Source organism: Sciurus carolinensis, chromosome 1 (genome assembly GCF_902686445.1).
Source record: "Sciurus carolinensis chromosome 1, mSciCar1.2, whole genome shotgun sequence".
In the NCBI taxonomy this organism is placed as follows: domain Eukaryota; kingdom Metazoa; phylum Chordata; class Mammalia; order Rodentia; family Sciuridae; genus Sciurus; species Sciurus carolinensis.
The window spans coordinates 169825189-169837720 of record NC_062213.1 but is presented as its reverse complement, the minus strand read 5'-3'; the positions used below and the strand labels follow the sequence as shown (position 1 = coordinate 169837720).

Here is a 12532-nt window from a genome sequence, read left to right as displayed (position 1 = left end):
AGGAGTGATTATTGTTGTGAATCAAAAAAAAAAAAAACAGTAACCAGAGCCTGCTCCTTCAGGAGGTGTAGGTTTCTCTGAATGCATTGTCATGCTCTGGGCTCAGACGTTTGTGGGATCCTTCAGGAGGTTGTGCTGCTTGCTTTGCAGGCCCCCCTTTGGGCAGCAGGGGGTGTCTCTAGGATGGACCCTGCCTGCTCGTTGGCCTCCCCTCCACTTCTCCCCCCACCTCCAGGCAGCGTCCTGTTTAGGGGCAGCTGCCAGCCGATTAATGAGTCCCATCCTTCATAGCCTATTAAACCGCAGGGAAGTGTCTCCTGGGCGCTCTTATCCTCACGACAGCAGGTCTGACGCAAAGTAGGACAAAAGAGAAACCTCTCCCAGAATGGAAATCTATAGATGGCACCAGCTCTCAGCGTCTGAAAACATAAAACCAGAACTTTTTAGTCCAACAGAGTCACTTTTCTAACACCCAGACTGACAGAAGAGACTACTGACTGGGATAGGATAATCTTAGGTAAGAGGTAATCAAAACAAAAACAAAAACAAATCTTTTTTTTTTTTAATGTGATTATCTTTCTTTTTTAAGCAGCTTTACTTTTGCAATTGAGTTTAGCTTATTTTTAAAGATAATGCTGTCTCTGATCTCCTACAGTCTTTGGTACACAAAGACACCCAAATGGTCCTAATTCAGGCTATCTTCGTCTAGGCTTAGAATCAGTTCCTGTGAGTTCTCTAAGGGGGAAATAATCAAGAGTTGTTTAATTATGGAATAGTCCTCTGAGAGGCAGGAAGATTAATTTCTTTCAAAGGAAAAACATACCTATTTTTGTGCTGTAAGTAAAGAAGAGACGCTCATGTCACCTGACTGTTTGATGAGGCCACGCCAGGTTGAGAGCTGTATTTGTGGGTCCGATTGATTTCCCGTGCTATCTAGTTCAGCATTAGAATGTCAGACGGTTTTTCTTCCCTTGACAGACACCCTGACCTTGAACTGAGAAAGGTATTTTCTTTCCTCTGTAGTTTTCTTGAAACCCAAACTCTTCTCCAAGGGTTTGGGATCAAATCATCAGCCATCAATTCTGTTCCACCTGCTTTTTTTTTTTTTTTTTTTTTTTCTTCCTTTTTAGTATCTCCTAATGCCCCTGGGTTTCCATGAAGACTGAGTGGACCTGGCTTTTCTGGTTTCAGAATGCATCCCCTGCCCCATCATACTATCAAATGCTTTATCTAAGTAGATCTTAGAAACAAGGAATATTGATTGTTTTCTTTCTGTGAAGAGCCAGTCTGCCTCCTTCCCTTATCCGCATCCCTTTCCCCACCCTCCCACCCATTCTGGGCTCCCCCTACATCAAAATGCTGCCAACACATTTGCACCCAGCGGAAATGTGGGCTTCTGAAGCACTGTAGGATTCAAAAAGCATGATGCCACGGCTGAATCAATAATTTCCATTCTCTACTATGAATGAAAATTTAATGTGCAAACCTGGGGATTTCAGCCCTTTCATTAAAGCAGTTTATTTGCCATACTAAAAATTAAGTTTGAGTGATAGGTTCCTTTATTAACTTTTCTTCCCTTTCCTAAAGGGACACAGTGTTTAAGGTAAAAAATCATATTAAAGGGAAGAAAAAAAAGCAAACCCTTTTCGTGTGCTGTTAATAGTCTCATCATTTATTAATTTCTTAAAATTGCTTTTTTGCCTTTCAGGCCACTGTTTACTTCTTCTGCTTCAGTTTGCTTTGATAAGTGACATGAGATTTATCTCTTTGCTCTGACTCCCATAAAGGAATAGATAACTTGCCAATCTGGAAAAACAAATATCCTCTTTAGAAGCATACATTAGAGAGATATCCTTGGAACCATCTAGTACATGTTTGCAAACTTTGGTCAAGTTTGTCTCTCCTTTTCCCATTTCTGGAGTGCTTTCTGCAAAACACACTACTTCATGTGCAAAATAGGTACAGCCAAACCAAGAGTTAATTCTTAAACTATGCAGGTGAAAGATTACCATTCAGATTCAGAGATGGTTTGGGAAAGCCCTGTGGTGGGGGTGACTGAGGTAGGTACTAGGTAAAGAGGGCAGCTATTCTGCTGCTGCTGATGGTGGTAATGATAATGGTGATGATTGTTTAAATTCAGATTGTTGCTGGATCTTTCAATTGTTCGATAGAAACTGAAATGTAGATTTTTTTTTTATTAGATCACCCACATTTTTTAAAGACTAGAAACTAACTCAAAAAAATTTAAAGCACTATGTAGGAAGACCAAACAGAACTTATTAGTTAGCTGACCTTTGGGCAGGTAGTTTACAAACTGTGAACTCAAATTTAAATATGCAAACACCATGTTACCAATTGAGCAGTGAATGGCTCATTACCAGTTACTCCTAAGAGGTGTCCACAAATGATGGTTCCCTGTCAACAAAAATGCATTTTACCTTTGTTAAAGGGAATGTAAAGCGATTGTGTGTGAATATTGAGGGCACGTGGAGGGCAAGGCCAGACCTCTGGCAAAGAAAGCAGAGAAAGGGCATGGTGCATAATTATGCCCCCAGTGAGTAGCTGCAGATGGTGACTCCAGAGGAATTGTTCTTGCTCTATAACTTCTTTAGTGGGAGATTCCTACCCCTCCTCTTGGAGAGCAGGCTTAGAGAGATGAAGTGATTTGTTCAGGCCCTAGAACTGACCAAGAGTAGAGGTGGAGTTTACATCCAGAGGACTTTGGAAGGGTTCTTCTAGAAAAAGGAGCTGCTTAATGTGTGAACATGAGCTCAAGAGGAAGTAATAATAAATAATAGTAATATTGTCTTATATTTAGTTTTTACACTGTGTCCAATAATATTTATAATATTCTTAAATGCTTATTATCATTTAACCTTTGAACTGTCCCCAGGGCTAAGTACTTTGCATATGTCTGCTCTTTTTCTTAAAATAGACCAAGAGAAGATGCTGTTATCTTCATTATATTAATGAGGAAACTGAGGCCCAAAGAGGCTAAGTCACATACCCAGGATCACACAATTGGTAAATGAGATTTGGAGTAAGAAAAATAAGTTTTAAAATAGCTCTCTGCAGTAGGTCGTTTTGGAGTGCCACACTGACTGTTTGCCCAGCAGCACGTGCATTCTGCAAGGCTGTGTGGGTGTGTATTTGGCTCTGCACACACGCGGGTTATACTCCCTCATATGGGGAGGAGATATAAAAAGCAAACAACTGAATTGCAGGGCTCCTCCAGGTTCTTCAGTAAGCAGAGTGGTTCAGGGCTCTGCCATTAACTTGGAAACACACCTGACTTCAAATAATTTCTTCCTAAATCCTGACTTTCCAGATTCTGTGCTGAGTCCTAGGATTGGTGAACCAGAGATGGCAGTGCCCTGGAAATGCTTCTATCCATGTGTCTCAGGAAGCCATAGGGTATGGACAATGGACCTGTCAGAGCAGCCTGGGAGTCCCACTTGAGAAACAGGGTCATTTCTCAGTGTTCAACTCTGAGTTCAGTGGGATTGATTTACCCCGTTTAGGGCTTTGAGGTGCTAATTGTTAACTTTTGTTTTTGTTTTGTTTTGTTTTTTCTAGTTTTTCCAAGTGTCATTTTAGACACTTGGAAGCATTGGGTGAAATGGCTGTGTATTCTGGAAAATAATTCCCAGTTCTCCCTCCCTGACCCCATGCCTGATGCCTGTCCCATCCCAGGCTCTAAAAGAACAGCTTCTGACTTTACACTGTACTTTTAGCCACTTACTAAGAAGTACTCCACTAAGTCCAGTTGCATTTGGTTCAACTCTTTGTCATATTAATCAAGGACTAAAAAAAATTTAGATGGTTCTGTAGCATCTTCAAAAGAAGCACATGTTTACTAAAGGTTTGGTTGGATTGATGTTCAAGTTACACTGAGAGCCTTCAGTAAAAAGTGATCCAAATGTGATTCAAAGGTTTGTTACCACTCCTGCTAAAACTTTGAGTGGTGAGACATCTGGGTTTTAACCTAAGTGCAAGCAGCAGGATTGCAGAAGTATTCACTGCTTGCTTTTGCTCTGGGAGCTCCTGCCTCAGGAGCAACGAAGACATGCAAAGGAGCAACTCCAGTGCAGTGGAGTGGGGTGATCATGGCTGTAGAGGTTCCTGTTTGAATGTGTGGGGAGATAGTGAGTGGTGCAAGGTGTGAGTGGGAGAGTGATCTGTGGGTTCATCTGTGAATGGTGTGCCACGTGGACTGTTTGACAAATGAAACCAACAGCTTGCAGGCTTCTGTAGTAGGTTTTGTCAGGCTTAGATGCTGACAAAATCATCTCTATATTAGGAGCTCTTTCACTTATGTTAAAAGCAAGACCTCGTTTCTAAATAATTTAGAATGCCCAGGATCATATCATGAAGGTATATCAGCCATTCCCAGCCCAATAGTGTTAACATTTTTTCATATTTCTGTTATTTTCTCATCATATAACATGTTTACAAATGATTTTTGTGATTTTTATTTTTCTAATAATTGTATTAAACTTTTACTTAAATTATAAAAGTATAACCTGAAATAAAACATTTCCAAAGCACACCTCTTGTGCAAACTGGGGGTGAGAGCAATTTCAGGACTAGTTCTCAGATTAAGGGGTTGCTCTGCTGCTCTGAGCAAACCCATGAGAGCTGCTCAGTCAGGCAATGGGGTGGGAGAGTAAGAAAGACACTTTATCACAAAGCAGCAGTCCAAGTCTCAAGGGAGCAAGACTAAGGGAAAGTGTGTGAGTGAGGGCTTTTCAGAAGGAAAAATCCCTTCTCCGGGAAGGAGAGCGAGTTCGCATATTTCTGCCTCTCTGCAGATGTTATGATGCTGCTTAACCATTTCTCCATTTTCACTTTATTCTTCTAATAGCACTAACAGTGCCTCCAGGGGATCTTCCTACACTTGAACTTTGTAGGTTCCCAGTTTGCCCCTCCCGCTTCTTTCTATTGCCAGGGGTCATGGGCAGCCGCACCTTCCCCCATCCCCTCCCGCCATCCACCTGCCTTGCTAAAGGCCTCTATTCCGCTGAGGCATCTTTTCTTTGCACTCGGCATAAGCAATTATTTCTCCTATCATGGCTTTTAATGCTTCCCTAAGAGTTAGCAGATCATTTTTTGCTGATGGATATCACCCTACCCAGAAATGATGGTCTGCCTTCCACAGTCTTGTTAATAATAAAAAAGGGTTTTCTCTCCTCCCCTTTCAGCCTATAGTCAGAGCCAGTGTGGGAGCACTTCCCTGCCAAGGTCAGCAGGGGCGGCTGGATCGCTGAATCCCCAAGGAGAGGGCACCTGGCAAGGCTATCCCAAACTGGAAACATTTACCTTGGTTATACCAGCTGCCCTCTTTTTTGTGGGAGACTGTATTTGGCTGCTCTGTCTCCAGTGCCTGGTTAACTTCCTTTGAGTGAATAAATTCAAATACAGAGGTAGGAACTGGAGAGGTGGAAATATAGTTCCCCTACTCTCTCAGTTTATGAAATTGATATGATCCTAGTGTTTTAGAGGTCATTTGCAGTGTTCTGTATGTGAATTACAAAAGAAAACTGGACAGATATAGGTTGGACACTTAAGTTTTCAGAAATGCATGGAACAGGGTCTGGGCTTTAGCCATCCACAAGCATAAAAGAAGTCAACAGTGTGATATGAGTTGCTTTTTAAAAATTGGCACCACCCCCCCCCTACTGTATTAGGAGAGTATGACTCCAGATCGCAGGAACTGGTGGTCCTTTCTTGTCCACTCTGGTCAGCCCATCCCTGGAGTTCTGTGTCGATCCAACTCATTTTTAAAAGACGTGACATTATTAACATTATTCAGAGGCAGATGGCAGAGAGCTCTGCACCCATGTATCCACCCCACAATGGTTCCTTTTCAATTCTCTTGGAAAGAAAATTCTGCAGTGGCCCAGAGGCATTAGTTCAATCCTACATTTCAAGAATCTGAGAAGAAAACTGTGTAACTATCAGAGCAGAATATTTGCCTTGAATGATAGTGAGCCCTTCATCATCAGAGACATTCAAATGAAATCATTAGGGATTACATAGAAAGAATTCTTGTACCAGAATGAATTTTGACTAAGTGACTGTAAATGTCCTTTCTTGTTCTGAAATGTTATAACTCTGTGTTTTTTTCTGGGCCCAGAACTACTCTAGTCAATATAGTGGCCACTAGCCACATATTGAATTTGAATTGAATAAGAAGTTCAGTTCCTTGGGCACACTAGGCATGTTTGAAGTGTTCCATAGGCACATGTAGCTAATGGCTACCATATTGAACAGCACAGATATAGGACATTTCCTGATTGCAGAAAGTTCTGTGGGACAGAGCTGCCTAGAACATCAGTGGCTCTGAGGACTAAAGAATTATTTATCTGCAGTCTCAGGACAGGATAGCTGGTCTGTCAAAGATCATAAACCACCACACTTCTCTCCTCTCTTCTCCTTTTTTGTCCATAAAAGCTTTGAGTTAAGATGGATAGTCAAGTCCCAGTTCTGTCAAAAATTACTAGGAATGACCTTGAACAACTTACCTTACTTTTCTAGATGTATTTCCTCATCTGCAGAATGGTTCCTTCCAACTCTAACAATCTAATAAAATATTACAGCATGCTCATTCTCACTTGGTACTTTTCCAGGAAAAGGAACAGTGCCAAGAATATGGCTTTTATTTCACTGTTCAAGTTAGCGTGGCACAATGGAAAGAACCCAGAACTTTGAGTCATATTCAAGTGTGTCAGTTTGTCTTAGTTCGGTTGTGTGACCTTGGGCAAGTGCTTGATCTCACTGAGCCAGAATTGTCTCTGGAAAACAGAACTAATGATACCTCACTTGTAGGTAATCATGGTTTATACTGGATGCTCAAGAAATGCCCCCCAGGGGACTGGCAATAAAGCTCAGTAGTAGAGCACTTGCCTGACATGAGAGGCCCTGGGTTCAATTCCCAACAAAAAAGTGGGGAAGAAAGGAAGGAAGGGAAGGAGGGAGAAAGAAAGAAAAGAAATGCTCCAGGTGTGACAGCTGCTGCCATTGAGAAGAGTCCAAGGAGAGCAGTCATTTGTGCCTGGGCCTCATGGAAGGTAGGCAGGAGTTCATTTTGCCATGATGAATGAAGACCAAAAACAAAGTCATGAAGCCTTGAAGTGGAAACCTTCAGCACTACTCAGAAAACTGTGACCGTGTTTTTGTTTGAATTCAGGCATAGGATGCAGGAAAAGGGTTAGCAGGAGAAGAAAAGTTGGGCCAGATTCCAGGGCCCTTTGAATGCCCAGATAAGAGATTTGAACTTCCATCACAAGGCATTAGAGAATTATTGAAAAGTTCTGTGCAGGAAAAAAATGGCACAATCAGAACTCATTAGAAACATTAACATCCATTTTTGCCCCTGATAAGAGAGCAGCATTTATCAGGTGGCAGGTGGAGGGAAGTATAAAGAGTGGGGCTACAAAAACGGACACCTGTCCTGCCTGTGGACAGGGCTGCAGCCACAGGCACAGAGGTGAACCAATCCTCACAATCAAAGCTGTTGTTTCTAGGAGCCAGCTGGCTTCTTTCTTCTCTCCCTGCTCCCAGAGGTGGGATTGGAAGTCCCCAGGAGGGTTTGCTCCTAGAAGCCCTGGCAGCACCACAGTCTGTTCTCTGCCGCCATTCTCCTGGTCTCTTTGGAATGAATGTTCCCCAGGGACTTGTCTGCTCTGGGGAGTTTGTATTCGCTCAGAGAATAGGGTGTTACAACAAACTGGGGAAAATCTGCAGCCTGATCTTCTGAAATGATTGGTTTGTTTGTCTCCTCTGCTAGACTAATCGTCCTGCGTGTCAGGGACTGTTGTATTCATCTCTGCACCCTGATGTCTAGCATAAGGCCTAATTACATAGCAATCATGTCAAAGCCACTGTTTATTGAGTACTTACTGTGTGCCAGGTGTGGTGCCTAGGAATCCTACAAGCAAATTGCTCTTTTAGAGAGCTTCTAAACTATGTTATTCAAGTGATGCACCCCAGAGGACTAAGTGACTTACCCCAAAGTCGCACAACTAGAAGGTGGTCAGGATTTCCATTTTCATCTCCTCAACCCCAGTGCCCTTGGCTCTTAACCTCTGTATTCTTTCTACTATAGAACAGGAGCTCAGTTTCAGTTAAAATACCATAAACAAAACCTTCTTTGGAGTGGCCTATTTCAAAATAGTTACATGATACTGTAACTAGCACCTGTCATTGAGATCCACAAGATAAGGGGTGATGAGGATAAGAAGAATGCTCCAGCAGTGTAGAGGGAAGAATAATGCCTAGCAGTAGCATAGGATGCCACAAGAAGTAGTGAGCTTCCTGTCCTTGGAAATATACAAACTAGATATCCAGCTGTGTTGGATCCCACCCTAAACTTTAGTGTTTGGGGGGGGGGGTGCCAGGGGTTGAACTCAGGGGCACTTGACCACTAAGCCACATCCCTAGTCCTATTTTGTATTTTATTTAGACAGGATCTCACTGAGTTGCTTAGCACCTCACTTTTGCTGAGGCTAGCCTTGAACTCACGATCCTCTTGCCTCAGCCTCCCAAGCCACTGAGTTTACAGGCAATGTGCCACCATGCCCAGTCACGCTCTGAACTTTTGAAGTCACTTCTAGCACCAAGTTTCTGTGAAGCAAATATCAGGGATAGTCATGTCAATGTGGCCTCTGACACCTTTATCTCCAGTGACCTTGAAATGTGGTTGTAGATATTAGCAGTTTTGTAAATAGAATACCTAGCTCACAAAAACATCCAGCTGCCATGCTATTATTGTAATCCAGAGGGGCCCAAGAAATGACCTCACTGTTTTGAACATCCCGATTCTAAATCAGTTAAGAGGCAAGACAAAAGGATGTGGAATCCCAAGGTCATCTTTATTACTGTTTAAAATGTGGATGTTTTACCTGGACACAGTGGACTTCCTAATACATTGATAGACTGACACATCTTGTCATAGGTGCTCTGGATCCCACAAGTCTCCCGAAATGAGAACAGAGCCTGCCCCCGTAGGACTTAGAGCCTAAGACAGAGTTTGTGCTTCTGCCCGGCATTGGCTCCCAGATGGGAGGAAGCTGGCAGTGCCTGAGCCTCATATACCCCATGATTGAAGACTCCATTCAGAACAGTTGCTCCAAGTCCCCTTGAGAAAAATGGGTGAAGGGCTGGAAAAAGGCCTAGACTATTACTCTAGGGCACTCTCCACTCGGAGGGAAACAACCAAAGTGGGAGATAAGTGTCCCCTTGTCAGCAGCCCTTGGTATTGCATTTCATTGGCTTGTTTATTTCCCTTGCCAGATTGTGGGGGTCCTTGAAGCAGACACACTCCCAGCACCCATCCCAGGGCTGGCACACAGAGGGGTTCAGGAAAGGGAGAAGTAAGTGAACTCTTATTTAATCCAGTGGTTTCCCATGGGAGCACCTTTCAGGAACTAAGAAGGATGCCTTTTCCTCTCATTTTTTCCCTCCTCGTAGCCCCAAGATCATACCTTTGTTTCTCATGTCCTCTCCTTTCTCTGTACAATGGTGGGTCAGACAAGGGATCATACTGTTCCTCACCCACTGCCCAGGCCAAGTCCTGGCTGTGACAGGTAAAGGGACTTGTGGGTGTTGTGTGGGGAGAGGCAGTCCCAGCCCTGGTCCTGTTTCTCATCTGTGATGAATGACAATGCTGCCTTACCCACCTCGTGAAAATCTCTGAGAGCACTGTTGGCAAGTCATTTAGGAAAATGGAAGTACTTTGTGGATGTGAAGGGGTGGGATTTGTTGAAAAGTGTTAGAAGAAATTCATGGCAGTGAACTGCTAAAAGATGGCCAGACCCCAGTAGGGTGGCAAAGGAGGATAGTGCCTCTGTAGGCAGTCGCTGGTAGTGTTCCAGATATTTGCTTGTTGGATAAAATTGGAGGCTATGTCCCAATGGATACTAGATACCCAGACTGGCCCACAGAAGCCTGTATGATTCATCATAATAATATATATCTAAGTTATGACATATGCTACTAAGTTGAACTAAATTCTAGGTGTGTTCTAGATACATAAAATATTCTTACTTATTCTTATAATAACCCACCAAAGGAGAATTTTCCCCCATTTCTTACAAGTAAAGAAAATTAGACTTAACACAATCAGATTACTTGCTCAAGCTCACACAGCTTGTGAGTACTGGAGCCCACCCAAAGTCTGAGCTCATAATCTTGTTGCTGTAGTTTAGAGGGTGGGGGGACTCTGGGCAGGTGGGGATGGGCAGAGTTGGGGAATTTGAAAGGGCTGAAAAACTTCTGTAAACACCATCTGTAAAGCCAGCCATTCATAGTCAACCTGCCTTTGAGCCACCCTTACCCAGAAAGAGAGTGACCTCTTCACTCTCAGCTCCTTCTGAGTCTGTGATGGCCTAGAAATGCCAATCTTGTCTTCAAAGATTCTGGATGAGTGAAATAATGATGATCCGGATGGTCCATGGCAATGAGAGTTCTCTAGAGCCTGGGTTCTAGCATTGGAAGCACCAGTTTCTACGCTTCCAATGCTTCTGGTTCAGAAGGGCTTAAATGCCAATAATGCTGACCCCTCTGCAGGGGCTGAAAGTTGGCAATGTTTTTGAAATGTTTAAGCCTGACAAAGGATCTGACACTAGTAGTCATTCCTTTGGAATTTAATAAGCATATGAGGAAACTTGAAAGTTTTAGATACTAGAATGAGCTTTTGGATATTGAATGTGGGAAGATCTTTTTCCTATCATTTTTGTCCACTCCTACCTACTGGTTTCTGGCACAGAGGAATAAAACAACAGTGATTTAGGAGTCCAAATTGAGGAGAAAAACTAAGCAGGATGTTAGTCTTGGGATAGAATGACCAAGGTACTGTTCACCTTTGGGATTTATTACTGCCTTGTGTCTGCAATCTGTCTCTGGGGAATCTGTCAAAGTAATTTTCCCTAAGATTCCACCTCTGTCAGAATCATCTTTTAGGGAAGTGGTTTTGGTTGTGTCATTGACTCCAGTGCCAGCTCCTTTTCCCTAGCAGGGTCAGTCCTCAACCTGCTCCCCTCTGTACTCCAGTTCTGAGTGCCCGATACTAATGGAAATCAAGATCATTACTGTTCATGGTGCATTTATTGGACAGTAGTAAATGCACAATGCCAGGCCCTTCCCTAGGCTTTGGCCTCATTTGTATTCATGAGAATGAAAAGTTATTACCAGGCCACCATTCCATGACCCCACCACCACCTGTCTCATCACCAGTCTCATTTCAGCTCTGTCTTATCCCTGGCCTCGTTAATCCTTGATTTATCCCTCCTCTGCATTTGAGTCACACTCATACATAGCTCTGGCACAGCACACATCTTGTGACTTTGTGATAATTGGTTTATATGCCTCCTCATCCATTATTCCACTCAACCCATATTTATTGAGTATGTCCTGTGGAGATGTCTGTGTCCCCCATTGGATTTGGAGGACCTTCAGAGAAAAGACCTTATCTTGTTTTACTGTGTCCCCAGAACACAGCACAGCAAGTGACTGACTGGCTCAAGGTATATCTTCAGGAAATGTTCACTGAGAGAAGTGATGTCTAGTCCTAGGACATCCTCTTCTGGTTATTCAAACCCCAGACACTGAAGGGTGAGAAAACTGTCCCTTAGCTCTTAGCTTAGTAGGGAAACACAGTTATGACCCTGGGAGCTTGGTTTTCAGTGATCCACCTTAGTGGAGAAACCAAGCTACAATTAACCTCAAAGAGCCATTAAAGGCCACATTGTTCGTCAGGAGCTGCGGGTATTCATTCATTTTTTCAGAAGGTGTTAAACACCCAACAGGAATTAGGCTCAGTGCTGGGAGCTAAAGCCACAGAGATGAATAAGACACAAACAATCCATGACCTGGAGGAGATGGTCAGACCAGAGAGAGAGCTGGTGAGCTAAGGTCAGAATGGGTTAAGTGCTATGATTCATTGAGCACATTGCTGTGGAGATTTTTAGGAGGAGGCAAGATCAGACAGAGATGGCTATCAAGAGAAGATAGCATTTGAGCTGAGCCCTTAAGAAAAGTAAGAGTTGTATTTGAGGAAGAAGATGGGAAAAAATTTCCCCATCAACAAAAGCATAAAGATGGGAGACACTCAGGTAATTCATCAGTAACTAGAGTGAGACAAGGGTGACTCTCATTACTGTGGACCCATCACTATGAGATTTCCTTCTCCTGACCACCCTTTCCTTCGCCTGAAAGACAGTTCTATGCTATATCCTGAGAGGACAAGGGCAGGAGCTCATTCTGTTTAGTGAATCCCTATCTACGCAAGTTGCAGGGATTTCTTGCCCCCCACCACACCCTGCAGCCTCAAGTGCACACCCAGGAACCCTCCATGTAGTGGCTCCTCTGCCTTCCAGCCCTGTGCTGGGAAGAAGCAAAACCTACAGAGGCTTCCCAGGCCACCCAGGAGTTTCTAGAAGATATAGACAATGTAGGCAGCTGCCTCACTCCATCAGCAGGGGGAGGCCAGAGAGGCAGATTAGTCACTCACATCATTTTCTGTTGAGTCAAC

At 43.3% G+C, this 12532-nt stretch overlaps 1 protein-coding gene across 11 annotated transcripts in view; it reads left to right on the top strand.

Moving 5' to 3' along the window:
• Elavl4 (ELAV like RNA binding protein 4) overlaps positions 1–12532 on the top strand; it is a 132204-nt gene that overhangs the window by 110601 nt on the left and 9071 nt on the right. The window lies entirely within an intron of this gene.